We start from the raw sequence: 23,445 nt of genomic DNA, 5'->3' as shown, positions 1-23,445 counted from the left end.
TATGCCGACTGAGAGGTTTTCCAGGAACAGAATCCTCATGGTTGGCAAGGGAGGACGGTATTGATTTTGTGTATTTTAGGATGGATTTAAACCCAGTGATCAAGCCAAAGCAACTAGAGGCCAATCTAATGTAGTTTACCAAGACACCCAGGTAAGGGCTCTCCAAAGTACCTCAGGGACTACAATGTGGAAATAATCACCAACATCAAAGTCAACCTATTAAAACCACGTGAAAGAAAACAGGCAAAAGGTGAATCATTTTTACGAAAAACAAATACATTCTTGGAATGCCTGCCTATGGGAATTCCTTTGGTTTGTTGTATGTTTTATTTTGACATTATAATAACCTGCACATTTAAAGTTCAGTTGGATATATGTATTGCTCATCTGCCTTCTTTCTCAATAAGTAATCTATGCACACCCAGAAACTGGGCAAATGACACTCTTCACCTAGGCTGTCTTTCCCATTTGCCTGTTTAGCCCAAGGGTATAAATCTTCTGGAGTTTGGTAACTGTTCCATTTCCTGGCAGGAAGATACTCCAGCCTCAGTTATTCATAAGCATATCTCCTGACTGGTACTGCCATTCTCTGCATTCCACAAGGAAAAAATTATGACTTGCCTTTGCAAGATCTTCAGACTGCTTTCATGACAGGTCTATTAATACCATCCATTTTGGCATTGCAACAGTAGGTTTCACGGCTTATTAACTGAAGGAACACACAGCAGAAAGCGTCACCGTCCATTTGTCACATATTGATAGGGTGGTTAGAATTCTTCCAGGGCCGTAAGGAGCATCTGTGACATCAGGAGTGATACCTTAGATGGACAGCCAAGTACAACACTAGTCCCTAACACACAGGGCTGGCATCAGCACCCTAGCATAGTTGCTGGGATTCAAGCACTCTGAGGGGACACATTGTGTGCTGATGCCTGTTGTGCCCTCCTGAAGAGAACTGGAAATTGCTTTTCATTGCTTCTGACTTGCTGCCACCGCCAGAGACAACAGTGAGAAGGGACCAGTCAAAGTGTAGCAAGGGGGCCCACTGACTTAGGAAAGGGCCTTTGGAGGACACCTTGCCAAAGGACCCGTCAAACCTGGAGCCAGCCCTTCCAGTATGTTCTGCCCAGCAATAAAACAGCATGTTTGTTTGACTGCAATAAAAAGTGAGTAAGAATGTATGTCTTCTGGAATCTGGGGCCCTGTATAAAAGTAGTGCTTACTAGGGACCCAAAAACCAAGCAGAGAAGCACACAGTAGCATAACTAGCACTAGGTAATAAGGGCATCTGTCTCAGGCACAGCCTTGACAGTGGTACAAAATTGGTCTCAAAAGATATAATAATATTAAAGTATATAATGTTTTATTTTCACATTTGAATAATTAGATATGTTTTCCAAGTGGTGGATTAATAATTCCGGAAATACTACTACTACTACTAGACAATTGTCCAGTGCTTCCTGAGTGTGCAAAGCACGTCATATTACCTTGATATCATTGTTACAACATTGTTCTAACAACATCATTGTTAGAACAGTGGTACATATGCTGGTAACCTCCAGACTGGATTACTGCAATGCGCTCTGTGTGGGGCTGCCCTTATATGTAGTCTGGAAACTACAGTTGGCCCAGAATACAGCAGCCAGGGTGGTTTCTGGATCATCTCAGAGAGACCATGTTTCTCCCATATTGATAAGTTTCCAGGCAAAATACAAGGTGCTGGTTATAACCTATAAAGCCCTAAACAGCTTGGGCCCTGAATATTTAAGAGAACGTCTTCTTCATCCCACTGCCCATTGAGATCATCAGGAGAGGTCCATCTGCAGTTGCCACCGGTTTGTTTGGTGGCTAATCGGGGACAGGGCTTCTCCGTTGCTGCCCCGAGGCTTTGGAATGTGCTCCCTAGTGAAATAAGAGCTTCCCCATCTCTGACAACTTTTTAAAAGTCTTTAAAGATGCATCTGTTCACCCAGGCTTTTAATTAAATATTGTTTTAATAGTTTTAACATTGTTTTGTTTTAAAATTGTAAATTGTTGTAATGTTTTAACTTTTTCTGTTGTCATTTAGTTTGCTTTGTTGTAAACCATCCAGAGACATAAGTTTTGGGGGGTATAAAAATATGTTTGTTAAATAAATAAACAAACAAACAAACAAACAAACCCTGTTAAGTAAGTAAGTATTATTATCTTCATATGGCAGCTGAGGCTGAGGGGGAGTGGCTTGCCCAAAAGCGGCTTGCCCTTGGAAAATTCATGGCAGAGGTGAGATTTGAACCAGGGGACTCCCAATTCACTACACCAGGTATCAGCTTGCTGGGAGGCTTAGTGAGGGCAGAAGATCAGGCAAAGGAACACGTATCCCTTTCTCAGATACTGGGATCACTGAGGTGGCATGGTGACTATGTGCAGCTCTACAGTAGTAAGTTGCAAAAGCAGAAGTTGAGTAAAGAAAATGAGTGTAGGACAACTAAAAGTACACATTAAGGTCGTGCACACAACCATTTTTGCTGGCAGGGCAGAGGGCTGGTGGGGATCCTTCACACACAATCTCCGTCCCTGTCCAGGCTCTGCCGCTGGCCACGGCACATGAATGGCACCGCAAAGATTTGCAGAGCAGGGCCAGAGCCAGAGGAGGAAGTTCTCTAGCATCCGTCAGGAGCACAGTGCATTGTGGGATCCTCCCGCAGCCAGGCGCTCTTGCTGCCCAGTTCTTGCTGCCAGGGTCTTGCATGCAGCCTGAGCACACACACATGACCCCGGCGCTGGGGCAAGTAGGGTTAGGTGAAGTGGCAGTGCTGGGATTGGCCCCGATCCAGGCACTGCACACGAGCAGCCTAACCCAGGCTGGGCTGCCCTAGCCTGGGTTAGGCTGCTTGTGAGAATAGCCTTACCATCTTCCTCCACAATGTGGGTTTTCTACAGTTCCCTAATGACAGAAAGATATAGCATGCAGCCAAAGGCTGCTACAAAACCATAGCAACAGGGCAGCATAGCAACACAGGGTAACTTTAAAATATGCCTTTTCGGTGTGATGGAATCACTGAGTAAATCTTTCAAAATCTACTATTTTTGTATATACACTACCTTTTGAAGAGTTTGTGCAGAACCAGCTGTGAAGGTTGGCAGAAACCATGGGTGAGAATCGGGACAGGGAGCGGTTGGGATATTGGGAAGGGGAAAGAGACAGTGAGGTGAGTATCACGATCCGTGAGATTTGCCTAAATGAGGTCTATAGGGAGAACGGGCCTAGCCCGCTCTCCCCGCAGACGGTCGCTCGCGGAGCCCTGAGCGGCCGGATCAGTCGCCCACATGACTGCCAGCTCTGTCACAGAGCCGGCAGTGGCTGCGGGGATTGGGGGGGGCGCGGCCCCCGGAAGGTCCAGGATGCCCCACGTGAGTGCACGGGGAATCCCAGAGAGACCCCTAGGGCTGGGAGGCTTGTTTCCAATCTCCTGGCGGGGGGTCTCCTCATGTGTTGCTGTGGAGCCACGCCACAGCAATACACGATCAAAAAAAACAGGGTTAGCGGAGCACTCACTCAGCTAACCCCGTTTAAGAGGAGGGATATTCAAGCGGGTTACCCACTTTGGGGAAACCGGGCTTGCCTGCGAGCCCGGTGGTTCCCACGATCTGTGGAAAGCGGGCTAAGCTCCCTTAGCCTGCTTTCCACTGGTCGTGAGAATACCCTCAGTGAGTGAGATATGGGGAAGGGAGGGAATCATCTGGGGATCAAGACTCACAGTATTTTGTGACAAATCTAGATAGTTTTGATGTGGAATTGTGGGTGAACTGCATGAAGAAACAGTGTGAGGTCATTCACACAATCAAAAACTGGGTTCTACTGGGTTTAGGATATCTGTGTGCTCCCAATTTTTGGTTGTGTGGAAGCAAGGTAGGAGGAAAGCCTGGGTAGAAGTGATTGTGTAGAAGCAAGGTAGGAGGAAAAGCTACCCAGGTTGTCCTTTTACCTTGCTTCTACACAATCACTTCTCCAGGTCTTTCTCCTACCTTGAGTCCACAAATAAGGAGATGTTCTTATTTCAATGGGGAACATATTCCAGAGCCCCAGGGCAGCCACGGAGAACACCCAGTCCCAGTCCCAGGTTGCCACCAAATGAGCCAGCGGCAACTGTAACCAGACCTCTCCAGATGATCTTAAGAGGCAACAGGGTTCATGTTCCCCCCCTCCCCCACCATCCAGGGTAAAAAGCCGGGCTAGCTGGCACTGGCCCAACAGGATTGGGCCCAATCCAAGCAATTCTCAGGTGCAGCCTAACCCAGGCTAGGCAATGTGTGAGAACAGCTGCAATGCCTGAATAGGGCCCAGATGAATGCTGGATGAGAATGCAGATAGAATAGGGGGCTGTGTGCAGTATTCCCTCCTCCAACTCAGCAACTGGGGTTATGCATGTTAAGCCTTCTTCAAAAAGAGGTCATTATAACTATGAGCTGATCAGGAAAAGTAGGAGGTGGATTTATCCCCCCAATTCTGTTTCCCACTAATCATCTGATCAACATGATTTATTTATTTATCATATTTTTACACCACCTGATATATACATCTTTAGGCAGTATACAAAATTTAGCACAATATTTAAAAATCAGCACAGATCAAAATACACAAAACAATTAAAACAGTAACATAGAACAGAAATAAAAACAGCATAAAACAATTATTAAAACAAATTATTAAAATTAATTCTAATTAGAAGCCTGTGAGAACAGGTGAGACTAGAGGGTCTTCCTGAAAACAAACAGAGAAGGAGATGCTCTTATTTCAGCAGGGAGCATATTCCAAAGCCCTGGGGCAGCCACAGAGAAAGCCCGGTCCTGGGTCGCCACCAAACAAGCAGGTGGCAACCGTAACCAGACCTCTCCAGAAGATCGTAACAGGCGGCAGGGTTCATAACAAAGGAGGCCCCCTCCAGAGGATATAAAAGACTTGCCTAGTAGCTGGCCCCCGGTCATTGCAGCAGAGGTTGAGTCCCTTGTCACACAATCTAAAGTGGGAAAAGCCCCAGAAGAAGACCTCATCCCTACAGATCTTATAACAAGCCACCTGGAGTGGTGGGCCACCTCGTTATTTACCCATATTGACTGCCAGGGCCACATCCCCAAGGACTGGGGGTGGGTGATCATCATCCCCATATTCAAAAAGGGCCAAAGGGATGACCCTGCCAATTTTAGGCACATTAGCCTGCTCAACACCATTAGCAAGCTGTATGCCAGGCACGTACATGGGAAATTCAAGGACTGGCTAGAGCAAGAAGAGATGCTGGCAGATGAACAAGCAAGATTTAGGGAGGGCAGATCAACTACTGATCAGTGCCTGGTGCGCCAACATCTCATTGAAAGGTACTCTTCTAACAAAGCTACCTCCCTCTATGCTGCCTTCATAGACCTTAAGGCTGCATTTGACTCCATCTCCCGAGTCAAGCTTTGGGAAAAGCTTGACTCCTCCTCTGTTGATCGACTCTTGCTGTATTTGAGCCACGCCCTTCACACAGATACATCACTTAAGGTGAGATGTAGCCCCCAAGGACACCTTACGAACCCTATTTCAACCCAGAAGGGAGTTAAACAAGGATGTATCCTGGCCCCGCTACTGTTCAACTTCTATATCAATGCCATGGTGAGCTGCCTCAGCAACTCTGACTTCCATCCTCCCAAGCTGGCTGGAAGACCCATCTCCATCCTACTCTATGCGAATGATGCTGCTATCCTCTCGAGGACCCCTGTAGGTCTCAGAAGGGTGCTGGCAGCACTGTCTCAGCATTGCAAGAGTGACCAATTGGAAATAAATTATCAAAAAAAAAACCAAAAAAACAGGCCATGACATTCGCTAGAAGACCGAAGATCCACCGTTGGAATATTGATGGGCACAGTATTGTGCAGGTTGCCTGCTTTATGTACCTGGGGTGGTCCTTCACGCCTCTGGCTCAAGAAGGGTCCATTGTGAACAGGTTGCCCTAGCAGCACAGAGGAGCTCCTCTGCCATCATGAAGTTCTTACGTACTAGAAGCGGCCATTACGTACCTGCAGCGCTCAAAGTATATGAAGCCAAGTCGGGCTGCCTCAGATTTATTTCGAACCGACCTGGCATTACAGAGTAATGAGATGAGGTTCAGTGGGTGGTTGGCATTGCTCCCAGGTCAAAGAGGTGGTCGGGCGGCTGGAAGGGGCAACAGCAATTAAATGTCTGAATTCCCTTCCCCTGTAACAGCCTGCTGGCCTACCAATGCCATATCTTCATCGATTCACCACCCACACTGGTATAGCTGCCCAGAGTCAACCTCCCCATCTCTGTTCAACCCCAAACCTGTAGCAGGCCTAACTAAGGACTAGGCAACAATGCAGTGACTTCCAGCAGTCCAAGACAATAAGTTGGCCCCAGCCCTCCCTCCCATCCCTGAAGGCCGCCACAAAAGGCCAGCCCCCTTTGGTGGTGATCGCCCTTATAAGGGCTAGGAGTTCAAAAGCCTGACCCGTGTAGCTCTCACCTACTACCAATCAGGCCAGCCCTCCTAGGTGCAAGAAATTACAGCACAATTAAAGTGAGCGAACACACCAGAGAACAGCTAGCCGCCTGCAAAGGGGAGAAGCACACAGGAGCTGTTGCCAAAAATCCCTCTTGCCCGTCCAAGAAAGGTGCGGGGGGTGGGGGTGAACATAGGAACATAGGAAGCTGCCATATACTGAGTCAGACCATTGGTCCATCTAGCTCAGTATTGTCTTCACAGACCGGCAGCAGCTTCTCCAAGGTTGCAGGCAGGAATCTCTCTCAGCCCTATCTTGGAGATGCCAGGGAGGGAACCTGGAGCCTAGATGCTCTTCCTAGAGCAGCTCCATCCCCGAAGGGGAATATCTTATAGTGCTCACACATCAAGTCTCCCATTCATATGCAACCAGGGTGGACCCTGCTTAGCTAAGAGGACAAGTCATGCTTGCTACCACAAGACCAGCTCTCCTCCCTTGAGGGAGGAGGCCAGATGGAACAGACTGCTGACCCCCACAACGTGCCTTCAGTCACCTTCTGCTTTCTTTAAGAGACTCTGCTTTCTTTAGGAGAGGCCACAATGGGCCACCCCAGACAATGATCAAGGCCTTGCACTACCGACATCCAATGTGAGTCCAACACAAGCTTTTGATGCTTCCGTTCCACAAAACCTCTTGTATGATTTCCCAAAAAGAACAACGGTGGTATTTGAAAACTGTTTATCCTTCTCAGTTGTGAAAGTGATTTTAAAAAGATTACACTATGCTTGCCAGAGCAGTGGAAATTTCAGGGCAGCTTTGGCAGAGTTCGTTTTCTACAGAGGAAAAAGCTCTAGGGACCTATAGTATATTTAGAGTAATATCTTCATCTACAAATATACAGCCTGAGAAAAGAAACGTTCATGCTCTGGCAGCAACCATGATCTGTGTTAGTCCCAAAGCAACCCAGTTGCCTTAAAGCCAATTGGCTTTCTCAGCGAGGGAAGCAGTGGGGTAGCCACTATTGGACTGGGGGCAAGAGACAAATGTCCCTGGGCTGCCGATGCCCGGGAGCCACCAAGGACACCCCATCATCCGCCCCCAGAGCATGCAGCTGGCAAATGAACCACTCACAGGCTGGAAGAGGATGACGGCATTTCTGTGTCTGGTGCTAGCCATGCCCCTTGCACCAGCATCAGAAGCGCATCAACACAGGGGGCATAGCCAGTCATCACGACCCCTCTCCTAGCTGGTTTATTTGCTGGATGGGTGTTCTTGGGGGCGGGTGCCGTTGGTGGGAAGCACCAGCCAACGGAAGCGTCAGCCATCACCCTTTCCCAAAGGCAGGCAGCAGTGCAAGTGTATGTGTGTAAAGACTTGCAAATGCCATCCCTGCCAACGATTTTATCACAGCATATTGCACCACTGGATGCTTTTTCCTTGGCAACTGTTCGAGATTTGCCTCCTTTTTGTGCTTGTTGGTTATTTTGGTGCTCCCCTCCCCGCTCTGTCGCTCTAGTTTCATAGCAACCTCACATCTGCCCTCAAAAGCCCCTGAAATGCAGGAATACAGATCAGAAGCCCACTGCTGTCGCTGCATCCAACATCACATGTGTACAGATCTGTACCTGTGTACATTGCACACATTCTGTATGAGTGTGGAACAAAAAGTCTGAGTAGGGCTTCGCTTCCCGGTCTTTGGAACTCCTGACTCCAAGGCAATGTCCATTGTTCCTCCCATCAATGATCAGCTTATACCAAAATCTAAACAAAGGTCCCTCTTTCCCTGTTACATAACACCACAGCACACAACTCCATGGAGTGTCGCTAATGTCATCTCTTTTTTGTGTCATTTCACCTTCCTGTGAATGGACTGTGATATCCGTGAACAAGCTAGGATTATTTGCATTTGAAAACTTGAAGGCTGAGGGCACACTATACTTTGGTGGTATTTGCCATGCTTTCCAAATGGTGTTTTGTTTGTTTTTTTAATGACATAATGTACGATTTTTCAAATGAACACAACTTTCATAAGTGCTTTTAGAAAATTAAAAGACTCACCTTGTATATCTTTACTTGGAAGTTATTCTCACTGGCTGACATCCAGACTAAATTACTCCTGGATAGTCCTACTGAAATTAAGTACTCCTGAGTAGTACTATTCAGTAATTTAGTCTGGATGTCAGCCACTGTGTTTAATGGGACTTAGTCATGCTGATTTGTCAGACTTCCTTGTCCTGTTGAAATCATTGGAACAAGTCAGTCATGAGTAGGACTGGGTCAGAACAGATGGGCACTTTTAATGAATACTTTCACTCCCTAGGAACATAGGAAGCTGCCATATACTGACTCAGATCATTGATTTATCTAGCTCAGTATTGTCTTCACAGACTGGCAGTGGCTTCTCCAAGGATGCAGGCAGGACTCTCTCTCAGCCCTATGTGCTCACACTTCTATCCTCCCATTCATATGCAACCAGGGTGGACCCTGCTTAGCTAAGGGGACAAGTCATGCTTGCTATCACAAGACCGGCTCTCCTCTGTGAAAGGGACCCCTCTTTCAGATCTTTGTTAGTGAACATTCATTCAGCATGAGGACAGGAAGGAGAGCTCTGCATTGGCTTTGTGATATTGTTACATGGCCAAATCTGATTGGCTACTGGATGAGTCATTATGACCACCTGTTCAGACTTAATTCTGTACTGGCTTTGTGACTTTGTCATATAGCCAAATCCAACTGGCTAAATAATGTATTGATGTCCTCTTTCTGGCAACCTGATTGTCTGAGATTACTTTTTTCAACAAGAATAAGTTGTTTTTGAAAAATGCAAAGCGGATATTAAGAGGGGAAGTGAACAGGCTTCTTAAGAATAAGCACGCAGCATTTAGGAAACATTTTGGAGGCCCTGAAAGCTCCCCCTTCTGCAAAGAATGCCCATCTGTAAACGTTTGGTCCTAGTTACATTAATGTTAAGTCCCGTTTCTTTCAACAGGACTTAAGCATAACTAATTCTCTCTGACCATGGCCTAAGAAAAGGAGGCAAATCTTTCATGTTCCTACTGAGAAGAAATTAAAACAAAAAGGGAAAGCTGAATTTTCAGTCTGTCCTCAGGAAAACCCAGGAAGTTTTTCACACAGGGCTTTTAAAGCCCTTTAACACACATCTCATCCAGAATTGGGTGTGTGTGTGTGTGTTCATACATTGGCCAGATTTACCCCAAAGTCCCTGTGAGTTATCGGGGAGCAGCTCACACACAATTCGGGTTTTATATCCGGGGGCAGGGGGGAATCCAAATTTTTGTGGTCATTTTTGGGGGACAACTTCGAGTTCACAGTAAAGCTTCCCAGTAAACACGTGGCAAAGCCTGCTGTGTGTAAAAGTCCCATGAGACACTGCAACAAACAGGTGCATACCCTGCAAAAAAATAAAAAAATTAAAGGCTTAAACATTAAGAAAATGTTTATTCGGCTTCCAGTCAGATCACAGCAGACCCAGTTCAGCATTGTGAATGAGTATCAGGCCCCAAACACAATGGATGTTGTTTCTGAGAATATTATCAGCATTCTGGTAGTGAGTTTTGTCTTATTCACAGCTGTTGCGGCAAAGGCCAGTGACTTCATGCCAAAAGCAGCTTCTTAGAGGAGGTTAACAGAGATGGGCGTGGATGTGTTTAATAGCAGCAGCTTCAACTGTAGGAGGAGGAGCTGGTTCAGTTCCTTTTCTGAAACCAGCAAAAGGTAGGCTGGAATAATTCACAAAGACAACCACTGCCTGGCTGTTCCCTGAGGCTGTTCCTTGCCGACACCACAAACTACCAAAGTATTTGCTGTTGAAGGTACGTGCTTCTGCCTCTCTTTGAATTTTTAAGTGCATTGTTAACTTCAGAAGTTTACTAAAGTTTCCTAAATTTCTGCTTAATTATTAATGAAATTATACATGGGATTCTCCGCTTGCTCCCCTCACACCCCGGTTTCCAACATTTTTACTCTCTGCCCTGTGTTGCAAATACAGAATGCAACCCCAAACTTGGATTATGCACATATCTGCCTCTCATTTGCCACTGGCCCAATGGATTTGCATTCACAGCTGGGTTGAAAGGTAGTGGTGGCTGATCATAATGGGCAGCATGGAGACTGAATTACTCTTGAGTCATATGACTGAAATTAAGTTATCCCATAGAGTACTTAGATTAGATGCTGCTGAGTGAGTCCACAACAGGACTCCAGAGGGCAGGGGTGGTCAAACATTGGCCCTCCGGGCCGGCTGTTGTTGAACTACAACTCCCATCTTCCCTAGCCACAATAAAATTGTGGTGGGGGGGTGATGGGAGTTGTAGTTCAACAACAGCTGGAGAACCAAAGTTGCCTACCCCTGCCCTAGTGGATTACAGGAACATTAAAGATGTGGGTTGCTATATTGCTAGTGGAAGATTGAATGGTGATGGTAGTGAGGTAACATAAGAGTTGCATGACTTGTCCCTTCTGCTAGACAAAGTCTTCTCTGGTTGCATATGAATGGGAGACAACATGCATAAGATATATTCCACTTTTGATGGAGCCGTTCTGGGAAGAGCAGAAGGTTCCAAGTTCCCTCCCTGGCTTCTCCGAGATAGAATCTCCGAGAGATTCCTGCCTGCAACATTGGAGTAGCCACTGCCAGTGTGTGTAGGCAATATTGATCTAGATGGACCAATGCTCTGACTTGGTGTATGGTAGCTTCCTATGTTCTTAGAAGGCAGTTTCAGCACCACTTTCTATTTTTGTTCAGATTCAGGATTTTTTTGGAAGGCAACTAATGTATACTGCAAAAAAAAGAAAGTTCAGGGTAGTCCTCATGTTGCATATTGCCCATGATATTTGGGTATGGAAAGGCTGAAGCCTACTGGTGTAAAGAATGCAGCCACAGTTGTGAACAAAGTGCTGCTATGGAGAAGCAGCCGTTACCAATACCACTGTGCAAGTGGCAGCAGCCTAGGGCTACTGGTGGCGGCCCAGGTGCAGCCACTGCCGTGACCCCCCTGGCCCCGCCCCGATGTCAGACACAGAGGCCCTGCTAGCCATGCCCCCACATCTGACATCAGACGCGTGGGACATGGTCTTCCTCCAAAACAGAACCACGAGGCCCCGTTTGGAAAGGAGATTGGCCCACGCTGCGTTGGGCAGCATGGGCCGGAGCGACTCTCCCCACCTTAAAGGCAGGGAGAGCCGTTCCAGCCACGCTGCTAATGCAGCACAGGCCGATCTCTCTCCTAAAGAGGGCCGCAGTGCAGGCCAATTTTGATTTCCCAGCGTGGGCCGATTTTGGCCTGTGCGGCATGTCTGGGGCTGCACTCGCTGCCCCTGCTTGGTGGCATCCCGGGTTCTTTAAAACCATTCGTCCAGTGGTAGTTCCGCCTCTGGCAATTGGCATTGATGTAGAAGATGGGGCAGAAGAGAGAGGTGCCCTGTTCAGATATCATGTATGACTATACAGATGTCTGTATACAGAAACGCTCTTACCCCTGGACTTCGGGACCGAAGTCTAGGGCCTCCACATCCCCTGGGGGCCCCCAAATCCTCTTTAATCTGTCCTAGGTGGCGTGGTTTGTGTCTTCAAGAACCTATGTGTTAAAAAATGATGCTTAACTTGCAGCGGGCGGGGGGGGGGGGGGGCTCCAAAGGCCTTTAGGTCCAGGCTCCAAAATTACCTAGGCGCACCTCTGTCTGTATACTTGTACGTGTTTTTGTGTGAATAACTGTACCTGTATTCTTTTTAAAAAGTGGTCCTCGGTACAGGCCCCTCAGTTGTATGAGAGGAAGTGTACTGCCATATCTGTGTCCAACACAGCGTGCTTATTCCCACGAACACTAGAAAGCGGGCTAAGCGAGCCTAGCCTGCTTTCCAGTGATTGTCGGAACCACCGGGTTCGCGGGTGAGCCCAATGATTCGATGGCGGCTAGCCCGCCCAATTCCCCCTCCCCTTAAACGAGGTTAACCGAGCAAGCACTCCATTAACCTTGGGGTTTTTTTATCATGTGCCGCCGCGGTGTGCAGCAACACATGAGTAGACCCCTGACTGGGAGGCTACAAGCAGCCTCTTGGCCTTGGGGGTCTCCCCAGAATGCCCTGCACACTTGTGCGGGGCATGCTGAGACTTCCGAGGGCCAGGCGGCCTCCGATTCCCACAGCCCCCACCAGCTCCGTGATGGAGCCGGTGATCATGTGCGGCTGATTTGGCCACCCAGGGCTTCCCAACCGCTCATCTGCGGGGAGAGTGGGCTAAGCCTGCTCTCCCCACCGAACCCCACCTGACACTTCACACAGATTGTGTGAAGCGCCTCAGCCTCTAAATAATTGTACCTGTGTGTACTGTGCACTTGTTGTACAAGTGTCAAACATAGCATGTGAATAGGGGCTGCAGCCCTATGTATTTATCCCTGCAAACTGGGCAAAAATCCCGCTTTAAAAACGATAGCTGTCTTATTTAGCAGGGAGAGAGCAACTGCCCCTGTTCATCCTTGCTTGGTGTCCCATCCAGCGATTGCTGCTGCTGTGCCCTTATGCTTCCTTTTTGATTGTGAGCCCTTTAGGGGAAGGGAACCATCTTCTTTTCTTCTTTGTTATACACACTGCTGGGAGAACTTTTTCTTCTTTTTCTTTTTTTAGAGAAGAAGATGATCAGTCTTGCTAATCATACCTGAGGGGAAATCCCCCTTAACTCACTGGGGTTTATTCCTGAGTAAACATGCAAAGGATTTTGCTATGAGTAAAGTAAGCATAGGAGACCAGGCTGGAAGGGTTTCTTAAAAGCCCCCCCCCCACAATTCTATGTATATGCCTGCCTTTATAAGTACCATGTTCTGGGGGGCTAACCGCTTTTTATAAGGCTGCAATATTGTAGTGGATGTATTCAAGATGGAGGATCCGTTTTATGCTGCTTATGCCTATGTAAAGATCTGTGTTTTGCTAATTCCGCACACTGGTGGCTGGTGACTCCTGGGACTGTGTGGGTGCCAGGCAGGTGGGCAGAGCCAAAGTGGGTGGCATAGGGGTGGAGCAAAACAACAACAGCACTCCTGTGAGCATATAGAAAGTAAAGGTAAAGTTGTGCCGTCGAGTCGGTGTCGACTCCTGGCAACCACAGAGCCCTGTGGCTTTCTTTGATGGAATACAGGAGGGGATTACCATTGCCTCCTTCCACGCAGTATGAGATGATGCCTTTCAGCATCTTCCTATATCACTGCTGCCCAATATAGGAGTTTCCCATTGTCTGGGAAACATAGCAGCTGGGATTTGAACCAGCAACCTCTCGCTCCCTAGGCAAGTTACTTCCCCGCTGCGCCATTAGGTGGCTTGGGCATATAGAAGTGGACGCCAAAAACTCCCCCACCTCTCTTCCCAGGAGCTCCCTAAAAGGTTGCTTTTGTAGGAACCTTGGGAACAAGTTGGGATGGGACCCGGGAAGATGAAGGGGACACTCCTCAAAACCAGGGCAGGAATATTTCACAAATGACCTTATTAGGTATGTTTATTTCCATGACCTTATTAGGTATGTTAGCAACATCACAATAACAACCAGCTCCGTTCCAAAAAGAAGAATGCCAGTCCCTTTAACATCTTCCTCATTCCTCTAGTCTTCAGAAGGGAACTATCAGATTTGGGCTAACAGGTTGAAAGATTCACTACAAATTAATTAGGAAAAGTAGGAATCCTCAAGACCACCAGTTGCTAAATGTTAAATACTGTATTTGCAGTTATAGAAACTACAGAGCAAAGCTAGCCACCCACCCTTTTAAGTAGATGGAAATGGTTCATTTTGAAGAGGGAGGGGAGCAACATGCAGACTATGCAAGGAGGAGAGGAGAGCAGGAGAGGAGAGCTGGTCTGGTGGTAGCAAGCATGACTTGTCCCCTTAGCTAAGCAGGGTCTGCCCTGGTTGCATCTGAATGGGAGACTAGAAGCCACTCTGGGAAGAGCATCTAGGTTCCAAGTTCCCTCCCTGGCTTCTCCAAGATAGGGCTGAGACAGATTCCTGCTTGCAACCTTGGAGAAGCTGCTGCCAGTCTGTGAAGACAATACTAAGTTAGATAGACCAATGGTCTGACTCAGTATATGGCAGCTTCCTATGTTCTATGTTCCTATGAGAAGCAGGCATATTTATTCATAGGGATAGAAGGAGCTTTTGAAAAAGGTCCATGCAATTGATATTTACTTTAGGAACATATTGCAAACACAGCAACTGCCTTGAGGGGTAGCTTGGTTTCTGAACATAAGAAAAACTCTCAGTGCCCCTGCAACCAGTCACTCCGCTCCCCTCGCTGCCTTGCCAGAGTTGTTCTCTGCTGCGAGGGGAGGCAGTTTCCACCCCGCCTTCTCAGCAGCTGGTCCAGGCAAGCAAACTTTGTCTCTGCAGGTAGTTTCTCACTACCTCTGAAGCTCTGTGTTGACTCCTGCATTTTGTTGCTCTTTTCCCATTTAATTTTCAGCCAATTAAACATAATTAGCTGGCACCTTCCTTCTCTCGCTAGCCCGCTCCCTCGGTCAGCCAGCCAGCCCTTCTTGGTGGCTTCTCGCCTAGCGTCGCCTGGCCATTTGGAGAGGAAGCTGCTGCACGCTCCTCTTACAGGAAGTTGGCAGTCCTCTTTCTTCAAAGGATGGAGCAGGGAAAACAAACGAACATCGCACACGCACGTGGAGCAGGCATTCTCCCAAAGAGTCCCGCCTTAGGAAGGATTTCTAGCATGACTCATATTGCTTTGTAAATGGGCTTCCTACCCGTGTGGCTTAAAACATCCTTTTTTTTTTTTTTTTTAAGCCAGTGGATTTAAACATAATTAAGGTTTTGGAGAGGAGAGCTGGTCTTGTGGCAGCAAGCATGACTTGTCCCCTGAGCTAAGCAGGGTCTGCCCTGGTTGCATAGGAATTGGAGACTAGAAGTGTGAGCACTGTAAGATATCCCCCTCAGGGCATGGAGCCGCTCTGGGAAGAGCCAAAGGTTTCATGTTCCCTTCCTGGCATCTCCAAGATAGGACAAGATTTATTTATTTTTTATAGGACAAGATTTTTTGATAGGGCTGAGAGAGATTCCTGCCTGCAACCTGGGAGACGCTGCTGCCAGTCTGTGGAGACAATAATAAGCTAGATAGACCAATGGTCTGACTCAGTATATGGCAGCTTCCTATGTTGCTAAGGTTGATGCTATGCTTGCTAGCCTGAACTCTCCCCTGAGCCACCCTGCTCCCTCAGTCAGTGGCTGATCGAGGGAACAGGGCGGGGGAGTTCAGGCTAGCAAGGACTTCCCTCCCATGCCTTCCCTGCTCAGCCAGAGTCAGGAGACAGACGCTTTGGGGCGTGGCCTGGGCCATGTCAGCTGACCAAGGGAGCAGGGCAGCCCAGCCGCGCAGCCACGCTTCGAAGGGAGCGGGCTCTGTGTCAATCCATCCAGTCCAGGAGGAGCAGCAGAGGGAGCATCTGAGGAGCTGGGCAGGCCAGGTCAGCCCATGAGCCACTCTGGCCGGGCAACTCGGCCCCAGCTACCGCCGCCCCTGCCCTTTACCGGCCCGACTACAGAGAAGCCGGATTCAGGTGACACAAACAAGTTGAAGCACATTCATTGGGGGTAGACAGGGAGACAAATTTCTAGGGTACAACAAATACCACTCAAACCACTCAAATACCACCACCACTCAAATGTTGTCCAGTCCTATATTAACAATGGAGTTTGTTTCTTTGCTGAACTAAACATCTTATTTTCAAGTCCATTCCTCACACAAAGCAGGAGGAGCTGTTCCTACAAGCACCGCAGTGCTAAACAAAATGGCGGTTCCTGCTCTTTTTTGTCAGACCATTGGTCCATCTAGCTCAATATTGTCCACACAGACTGGCAGCAGCTTCTCCAAGGTTGCAGGCAAGAGTTTCTATCAGCTCTATCTTGAAGATGCCAGGGAGGGAACTTGGAACCTTCTGCATACATTTACGCCTAGCCTTCTATATTGTACACTTCCCTATTATGCCTATGAGCTCCGCTGCCATATATAAACTCTAGCACAGGCCAGCTTCAGTTTGATGTGTGCTGCCTTATAGAATCTGCATTGCATTACAGGTACAAACTGGACCTCGAACAGGATCTCAATTGCAATCATATACAGCTGTGTTCTTCAGATCATGCCATGCCATGCCATGCCACACCACACTACAAGTAGTCTCTGAGACATTAAGGACTCTGTAACTTCCTCGCACATCATGACTCATAAATCCCCTCCACTGAATTCCACATATGCTAACCCTACTTTTCAACATAGATGCCTCATTCACACATAACGCAGAGCCGAGGGTCCAACGGACCCACGGTTTTTCTCCCACCCCACCCCCGCTACATGCACATACTATTTTGTAGCAATGGGTGCTTCAACCTATGCCAGTCTCTGGATTAGCAGCAATCAAACTGAGTCCCATTCAGACACTGGGCAGGATCTCACAATCCAAGTGCTGCCAAAGTTGGAGGAGTGTTGTGGGGAAGGGATTTCCGTAATCCCAATTAGAGCAGAGCAAGAGTATGTGAAAAGAAACAAGCCCTTTAAGAGTATCTTGAGACAGACTTTATGAGATTTGTAAAGGCTTATTGAGGAAGTTACATACTTGGATAGAAAGTCTGTGTCCCTGGGCTTTCTATGTCTTCATAATGCAAGAGCAGAACATGGAAGGACAGAAGGGTAACAACAAGCAGATAGGGAGAGGAGGAAGAGACCTGAGAGTATTGGTCTACCAATCAGAAGCCAGAGCAGAGGGAGAGACAACAAGAGTGGGGAGACATGAAAGGATGTTCCTTCCTTACTATCTTCATTCCCAGTGCCCCTAATGGCCAATAGGATAGATGGTATAAAGAGTCAATGCTGCTGGAGCTGTATCTCCAACAAGTAAGAGGCATGCATGCTCCCAAGGAGAGCTGGTCCTGGAGTAGCAAGCATGAATGATCCTCTTGGCTAAGCAGAGTACACCCTGGTTTGCATCTGAATGGGAGACTACTTGTGAGCACTGTTAGATATTCCTCTTAGGGAACAGGGCCTCTCTGGGAAGAGCATCTGCATGCTTGCATGCAGAAGGTTCCAAGTCCCCTCACTGGCATCTCCAGATAGGGCTGAGAAAGACTCCTGCCTGTAACCTTGGAGAAGGTGCTGTCAATTTAGGTACACAATACTGAGCTGGATAACTTCATGAAGGAGAGGTCTATCAATGGCTACTAATCAGAAGGCCACCTCCAGCCTCAAAGGCAGGATGCCTGTGAGTACCAGTTGCAGGGGAGTAACAGCAGGAGGGAGGGCATGCCCTCAATTCCTGCCTGTGGCTTCCAGCAGCATCTGGTGGACCACTGTGTGAAACAGGATGCTGGACTAGATGGGCCTTGGGCCTGATCCAGCAGGGCTGTTCTTATGTTCTTATGTAGATGAAACAATGGACTGATTCAGTATAAGGCAGCGAAATCTGGGCAGTGAAAATGTCAGGAAGTGATTGTTTGCAAGGGAACAATCATAGGAGGAGGTTGGCTGCCTGTGCGAACTAACTAGGATTGCGCCTCACACACAATAAATTCTTGGTCTTCCACTCGACACTATCACCACCCAGATTATCACATATTGGGAGCACACACACCCCATCCTCCTTCTGACTTTCAGCAGCACTTTGATCGTGAAAACCAGCCCATGATGTTATTATACATGCATACAGGTGTTTGTGCACACATACATGCTTTTGTGTGAATGACTGTGGAACATGGGAACATAGGAACCTAGGAAGCTGCCATATACTGAGTCAGACCATTGGTCTATCTAGCTCAGTATTGTCTTCACAGACTGGCAGTGGCTTCTCCAAGGTTGCAGGCAGCAATCTCTCTCAGCCCTATCTTGGAGAAGCCAGGGAGGGAACTTGAAACCTTCTGCTCTTCCCAGAGCAGCTTCATCCCCCTGAGGGGAATATTTTGCAGTGCTCACACTTCTAGTCTCCCATTCATTTGTAACCAGGGCAGACCCTGCTTAGCTAAGGGGACAAGTCATGCTTGCTACCACAAGACCAGCTCTTGAGGTGCATTCATTTTAAAAGTGCCTGCATTCTGTGCATGCATTCATTTTAAAAGTGGACTGTGGTACAGCCCACCCATCCTCTTGCAGGGTATGTATAGGAGGTATGTTACTGTACATTCATCAAACATAATGTCTGAATAAGTGTGTGTGTATGGTGATCTGTACATGCATACACTCTACACAGTTTTTGCGTTGAACGTAATATGTGAATAGGGCTACAGGGTCATAAACTTCTACAGCTGTTTAATATGCTGCTCACCTTTGAACCTCTTACAGCTGGAAGTGCCTTCAGTTCAGAGAACGAATCTTTCAAACATGGGTATCTAATTTCTAGAAAGCAAGGATGGAAGTACTGACTAATATAAAGAAATGGGCAGGAGGAGCAAAAGTTAATAAGGGCTCAATCCCATCAAACTTCTAATGAACTGTAAAAATGCTATTAATAGGTGGAAAGAGATCTTGCAGAAAAGCTATGCTTTCCTCGGGGAGTCTGCAAGAAGAAAGATGCATTTCAATTTACCAGCTTCATGTGCTGGAGAGAGTATGAAACAGTGCTCATGCTCCACCAATAAAAGGATGGTCTCAGCTGAGAGATTAAAATGTGTATATATGATCAGGCAATACATTAGCAGCAGGACCTGATACACATCTTAGCTGTTCTTGGTTCATAGTGTTGGCTCTGCACTGGATTTTTGTATATGCCTCCCTCCTAGCAAGAATGTTAACAGGGAGATTGTAAAGAGCAGGAGTACAAATAAAGGGAGATCTTGAGGATCAACTCCTCACTTAAAATTTCTGGGAGGGAGAGGGAAAACAATTTGCAGGGAGAAAAATATGTTATGGGGCAGAAACAGTTTAGGGGGGCTCTGTACCCCTGTGCAAGAGGTCACGGAAACCATGGTCAGCATTGGCAGTGAGTGAGGCTGAGCATTTGCTGGAGCCCAGAGACTCTTGGGAAGCTTGCCATCCATTCCTGCCACCATCTTCTTTATTGGCGTACTCCCTTGAGCTGTGATCTCCCATGCACACACACAGCAGGAATCTTTAGCGCAATCAACCGGTGCAGATTTCGTAACTCCGTAAAATGAGAAGTGCTCATTAGATTAGGCTGAAGGCCATTGTGGCTGAGGATGATGAGAGTTGTAGTCCAACATCATCTGGGGACCCAAGCTGGAGAACTCTTGGTCTAGACGACAAAATGGGACTAGGAGAGCTCACCAATAATTTATTGTCCAAGGGCCAGCACAAATTTGACAATGGCTATGATGGAAACCATCTTTGCTTTCAGTAAAATAGATGCAAATTTATATGATTTTATATCCCAGCAATGTAAGATGTTGAGGCAGTTAGTAGCGATAGGGAACAGGCAAACTTTGACTGAAGTAAAGGTGTCGTATGTCAAATGCAGCTCAACATGAATTGGCAGATCAACTAGGAATTGGTGCTGAATATCCCTCAATTGTAAGACTATGTGGAAAGGATAAAATGTCATTTATGTGTGGTGTACAGGACCAAGCAGCATACAATTGGCACAGAACAATAATTATAGATAACCCTACACCATGGTATATATTGAGCACTACAGTGCATAGTGCCTTATGTAAAAGAGGAAAAAACAATGCTGGTGTTCTATCACTGAAGAACCTGGAAGTTTTTCACACATGGCTCTATGCCTGGGGTATTTGAAGAGCAAATCTGCTCTGCAGCAGATTAAAGGCATTTTAATTCAAGGGATTAGATGGACCATTCGCATAGCCATCAGCACCTCCATCAACACCTTTGGAGAAAGCCGAAGCCTTGGAGTTTTTTTCAAAAGCTGCTAGAAAGCCCTGTCTGTAAAAACTCCTGGTCACACATACTGTAAAACTTTAGTCCTACCCCAGCAGAGCAGTTCTAGACAAACATTTGTGCAGTTCAAAAATCCAAGTAATGCAAAAGCTGTATTTATTTATTTAACATATTTGTACACTGTCCAAAACGCAAGTCTCTGGGCGGTTTACAACAAAACAATACAACAACAAATAGCAAAGTTAAAACATTACAATAATTTAAGATTTAGAATGACATTAAAATTATTAAAAACCATCAAACTATTAAAAGAGTATCTAATTAAAAGCCTGGGTGAACCAATGTGTCTTGACTGCTTTTTTAAAAGTTGTAAGAGATGAGGAGGCTCTTATTTCATTAGGTAAGCCTCGGGGCAGCAATGACCCATTATGTTGGATCATGTGAAAAGTGACTGATGAGAAAAACAAAAGTGAGTCACTCAGGCTCCTCTAGAACCCAGACCCTGATCAAGCGTAGCCATTTCTTTCCCCCTGTCAAAGATGCTTCCCACAGACTCCAAATCCTCACCAACAAATATAACATTCTTTTCCAAAAGTGCTTAGATTGCCAGTTCTGAGCATTTTCTCCTACTCTTTAGGCAGGAAAGGTTGTGTGCACAGACAAGAAAAATGTACATGGGCTGTGTGGTAACAGCACATGTTGTGTGCCCAAATTACACTTGCATACCATTGTGCAGTTCTAAATATTTCTTCTTCTTAAGAAGTCCAGCACAGAAGCAGCCCTTTTGCTGATCTGCTTGGATTTGAGGTCCTTCAAGGCTTGAATCCTCTGAGCCATACTCGGCCTTCACACCAATGGAAGCCAATGAGCTCTACTGTCTCTCTGTGGTTGCTAATGAGAATGGAACAAAATCGCCACGATTAATTCTGGCCAGTGGTGGGGATGTCAAAGGACAGCCATCTTTCTTTCTGTAAGGGGTTCAGTTCAGGCTTTGGGAACTCTCTGAAGGAGACAAAGTGCTGGGGCTCGAGGTTAGCATCCTTTGACTTTAAAGGCACTCTGTGCATATGACTCTGGGCAGAAAACAGGACATGGATGTTTGCTGCTGTTTTTACTCTGCCAACTTCATTTCCTTAGCAGAAAGGAGAAGGCTGCAATTGGAAAGTGTGATGTTCCCCTCTCTGTGTATGTCATCTACCTGGTCCTTTCATTCTTCATCTCCTGGGGGAGCAATTCTTGTTGCTTGCTTTTATTCCATGTGATTGCCCATCAGGAAACACGTACTTAATTGTTGTCGGGGAAAGCATGCCAAACTGGAGAAAATGCATGAAGCAACACTGAAAAGGGACAGGCTCCCCTCTAGCAACAGAGAATGAAGTGGGGCCCATAGCAAAAGAGAAGGTGTGGAGTTGGTCTCCAAACGTACCATCGCTCATTTCCCTTGCAAAGCTAATGATAACAGCCTAGCTTGCAGTGAAACACCTGACAGGGGCAACAAAGTGGGTAGCCTGATTTTTCTAATACTTTCCTTTCCTTGCCTCTCAGCCGTTTGTCTTCCGTAGTTGATAAGCCATGCTTTTTCAAGGCTTTAGTATCTACATTTTTATTGTTAATCATTTCATGGTTAAAGCATTTTCTAATGTACAACACAAACGTGCTGTACAGTTCTTGAGGCGGTTCTCACGACCACCAAAAAGCGGGCTAAGGGAGCCGAGCCCACTTTTGGGCAGTCGTGTGCAGCCATGGGAGCCGAGCCGCTCCCGGCATCAAACGGCCCTAAGTACCCCTCCCCTTAGCCCAGTTTAGCGGAGTGAGTGCTCTGCTAACCGGGGTTAACGGATCGTGTGCTGCCGCAGCGCGGCTCCACACCGCAGCAACTCACGAGGAGACCCCGGACCGGGAGGCTAAAAAGCAGCCTCCCGGCTTGGGGGTCTCTCCAGCATGTTCTGTGCGCTCACACAGAGCATGCTGGAACTTCCAGGGGGGCGCACAGCCCCCGATCCCCACAGCCCCCGCCTGCTCTGTGACAGAGCCGGCAATCATGTGGGCTGCTGATCCGGCCACCCAGGGCACACTGGAGGATTGTCTGCAGGGAGAGCGGGCTAAGCCCACTCTCCCTGCATAACCCTATCTGGCGGTTCCCACTGATTGTGGAAACTGCCTCCTTGTTTCATTTCATCCTCATGGTGCCAGAGACTGGCTGTAAAATGCAAGTGTTGCTGAGCCACTTGGGAACAGTGACCATGGTACTTTCATAGGTAACATGTCAGTGGCAAGTTGCCAAGATGTGTAACATTTGACTTCAAGAGAGGAAACTTTTCAAAATGCAGGAGATAAAGTGAAAGGAAAAGTCAAGAGGGTTAAATCTCTTAGTAAGGCTTGCACATTATTTAGAGGTATGAGAATAAAATCTGAAACAGAGTGGCTGATATCCTGAGTTAAGAAGTACTGGTGCTATTATTAATAATAATAATAATAATAATAATAATAATAATAATAATAATAATAATAAACCTTATATGTTAGCTGCCCCATAACAAATTAGGGGCGGCTCACAACAGAGGACTAAAACATACTAGCTGACCTGGCGCAGAGCATCTGTGCCCTTAGTTCTCCCTGTCTCCCGCCCACCCCAGTTTGTTCTCTCCTCCCCCCAGCTCGTTCTCCCTACGTGGCCGGCCGCCACTTCCCCTCTGCCACCACCTCCTTCTGCCCACCGCCATTTTCTCGGCCGGCCTCTCTTTATCTAGCAGGGGGAAAGTAACTGGCCCTATCCATCCCCATCATAGCATCCCTCCAGTGGCTGTTGCTGGTGTCTATCTTATGTTTCTTTTTAGATTATAAGCCCTTTGGGGACAGAGACCCATCTTATTTGTTTATTTCTCTATGTAAACTGCTTTGGAAACTTTTGTTGAAAAGCGGTATATAAATATTTGTTGTTGTTGTTGTAAAAATACATAACACATTAAATCATAGCAGACCAAAAAAAAAGAAAATACAAAATACAATACAAATCAGCATAAAAACTCATTTTAAAATTAGTTAAAGATCAGATCAAATCTGAAAACCCAGATTTAAAAGGCCTGGGTGAACAAAAAGGTCTTTATCTGGCATCTAAAAGAGCAA

At 46.9% G+C, this 23,445-nt stretch overlaps 1 protein-coding gene across 2 annotated transcripts in view; it reads left to right on the top strand.

Moving 5' to 3' along the window:
• Window positions 1–10,115: 10,115 nt before the first annotated feature.
• BDKRB2 (bradykinin receptor B2) overlaps window positions 10,116–23,445 on the top strand; it is a 32,812-nt gene continuing 19,482 nt past the window's right edge. For both annotated transcript variants that reach the window (XM_053283347.1, XM_053283346.1), the window contains exon 1: window positions 10,116–10,310. The gene's annotated coding sequence lies outside the window, so the exon portion shown is untranslated. The remainder of the gene's footprint in view (window positions 10,311–23,445) is intronic.

This window comes from Hemicordylus capensis, chromosome 1, assembly GCF_027244095.1.
Source record: "Hemicordylus capensis ecotype Gifberg chromosome 1, rHemCap1.1.pri, whole genome shotgun sequence".
Classification (NCBI taxonomy): Eukaryota; Metazoa; Chordata; class Lepidosauria; order Squamata; family Cordylidae; genus Hemicordylus; species Hemicordylus capensis.
Note: the sequence above shows the minus strand (reverse complement) of the source record. Positions and strands in the feature narration are given on the sequence as shown.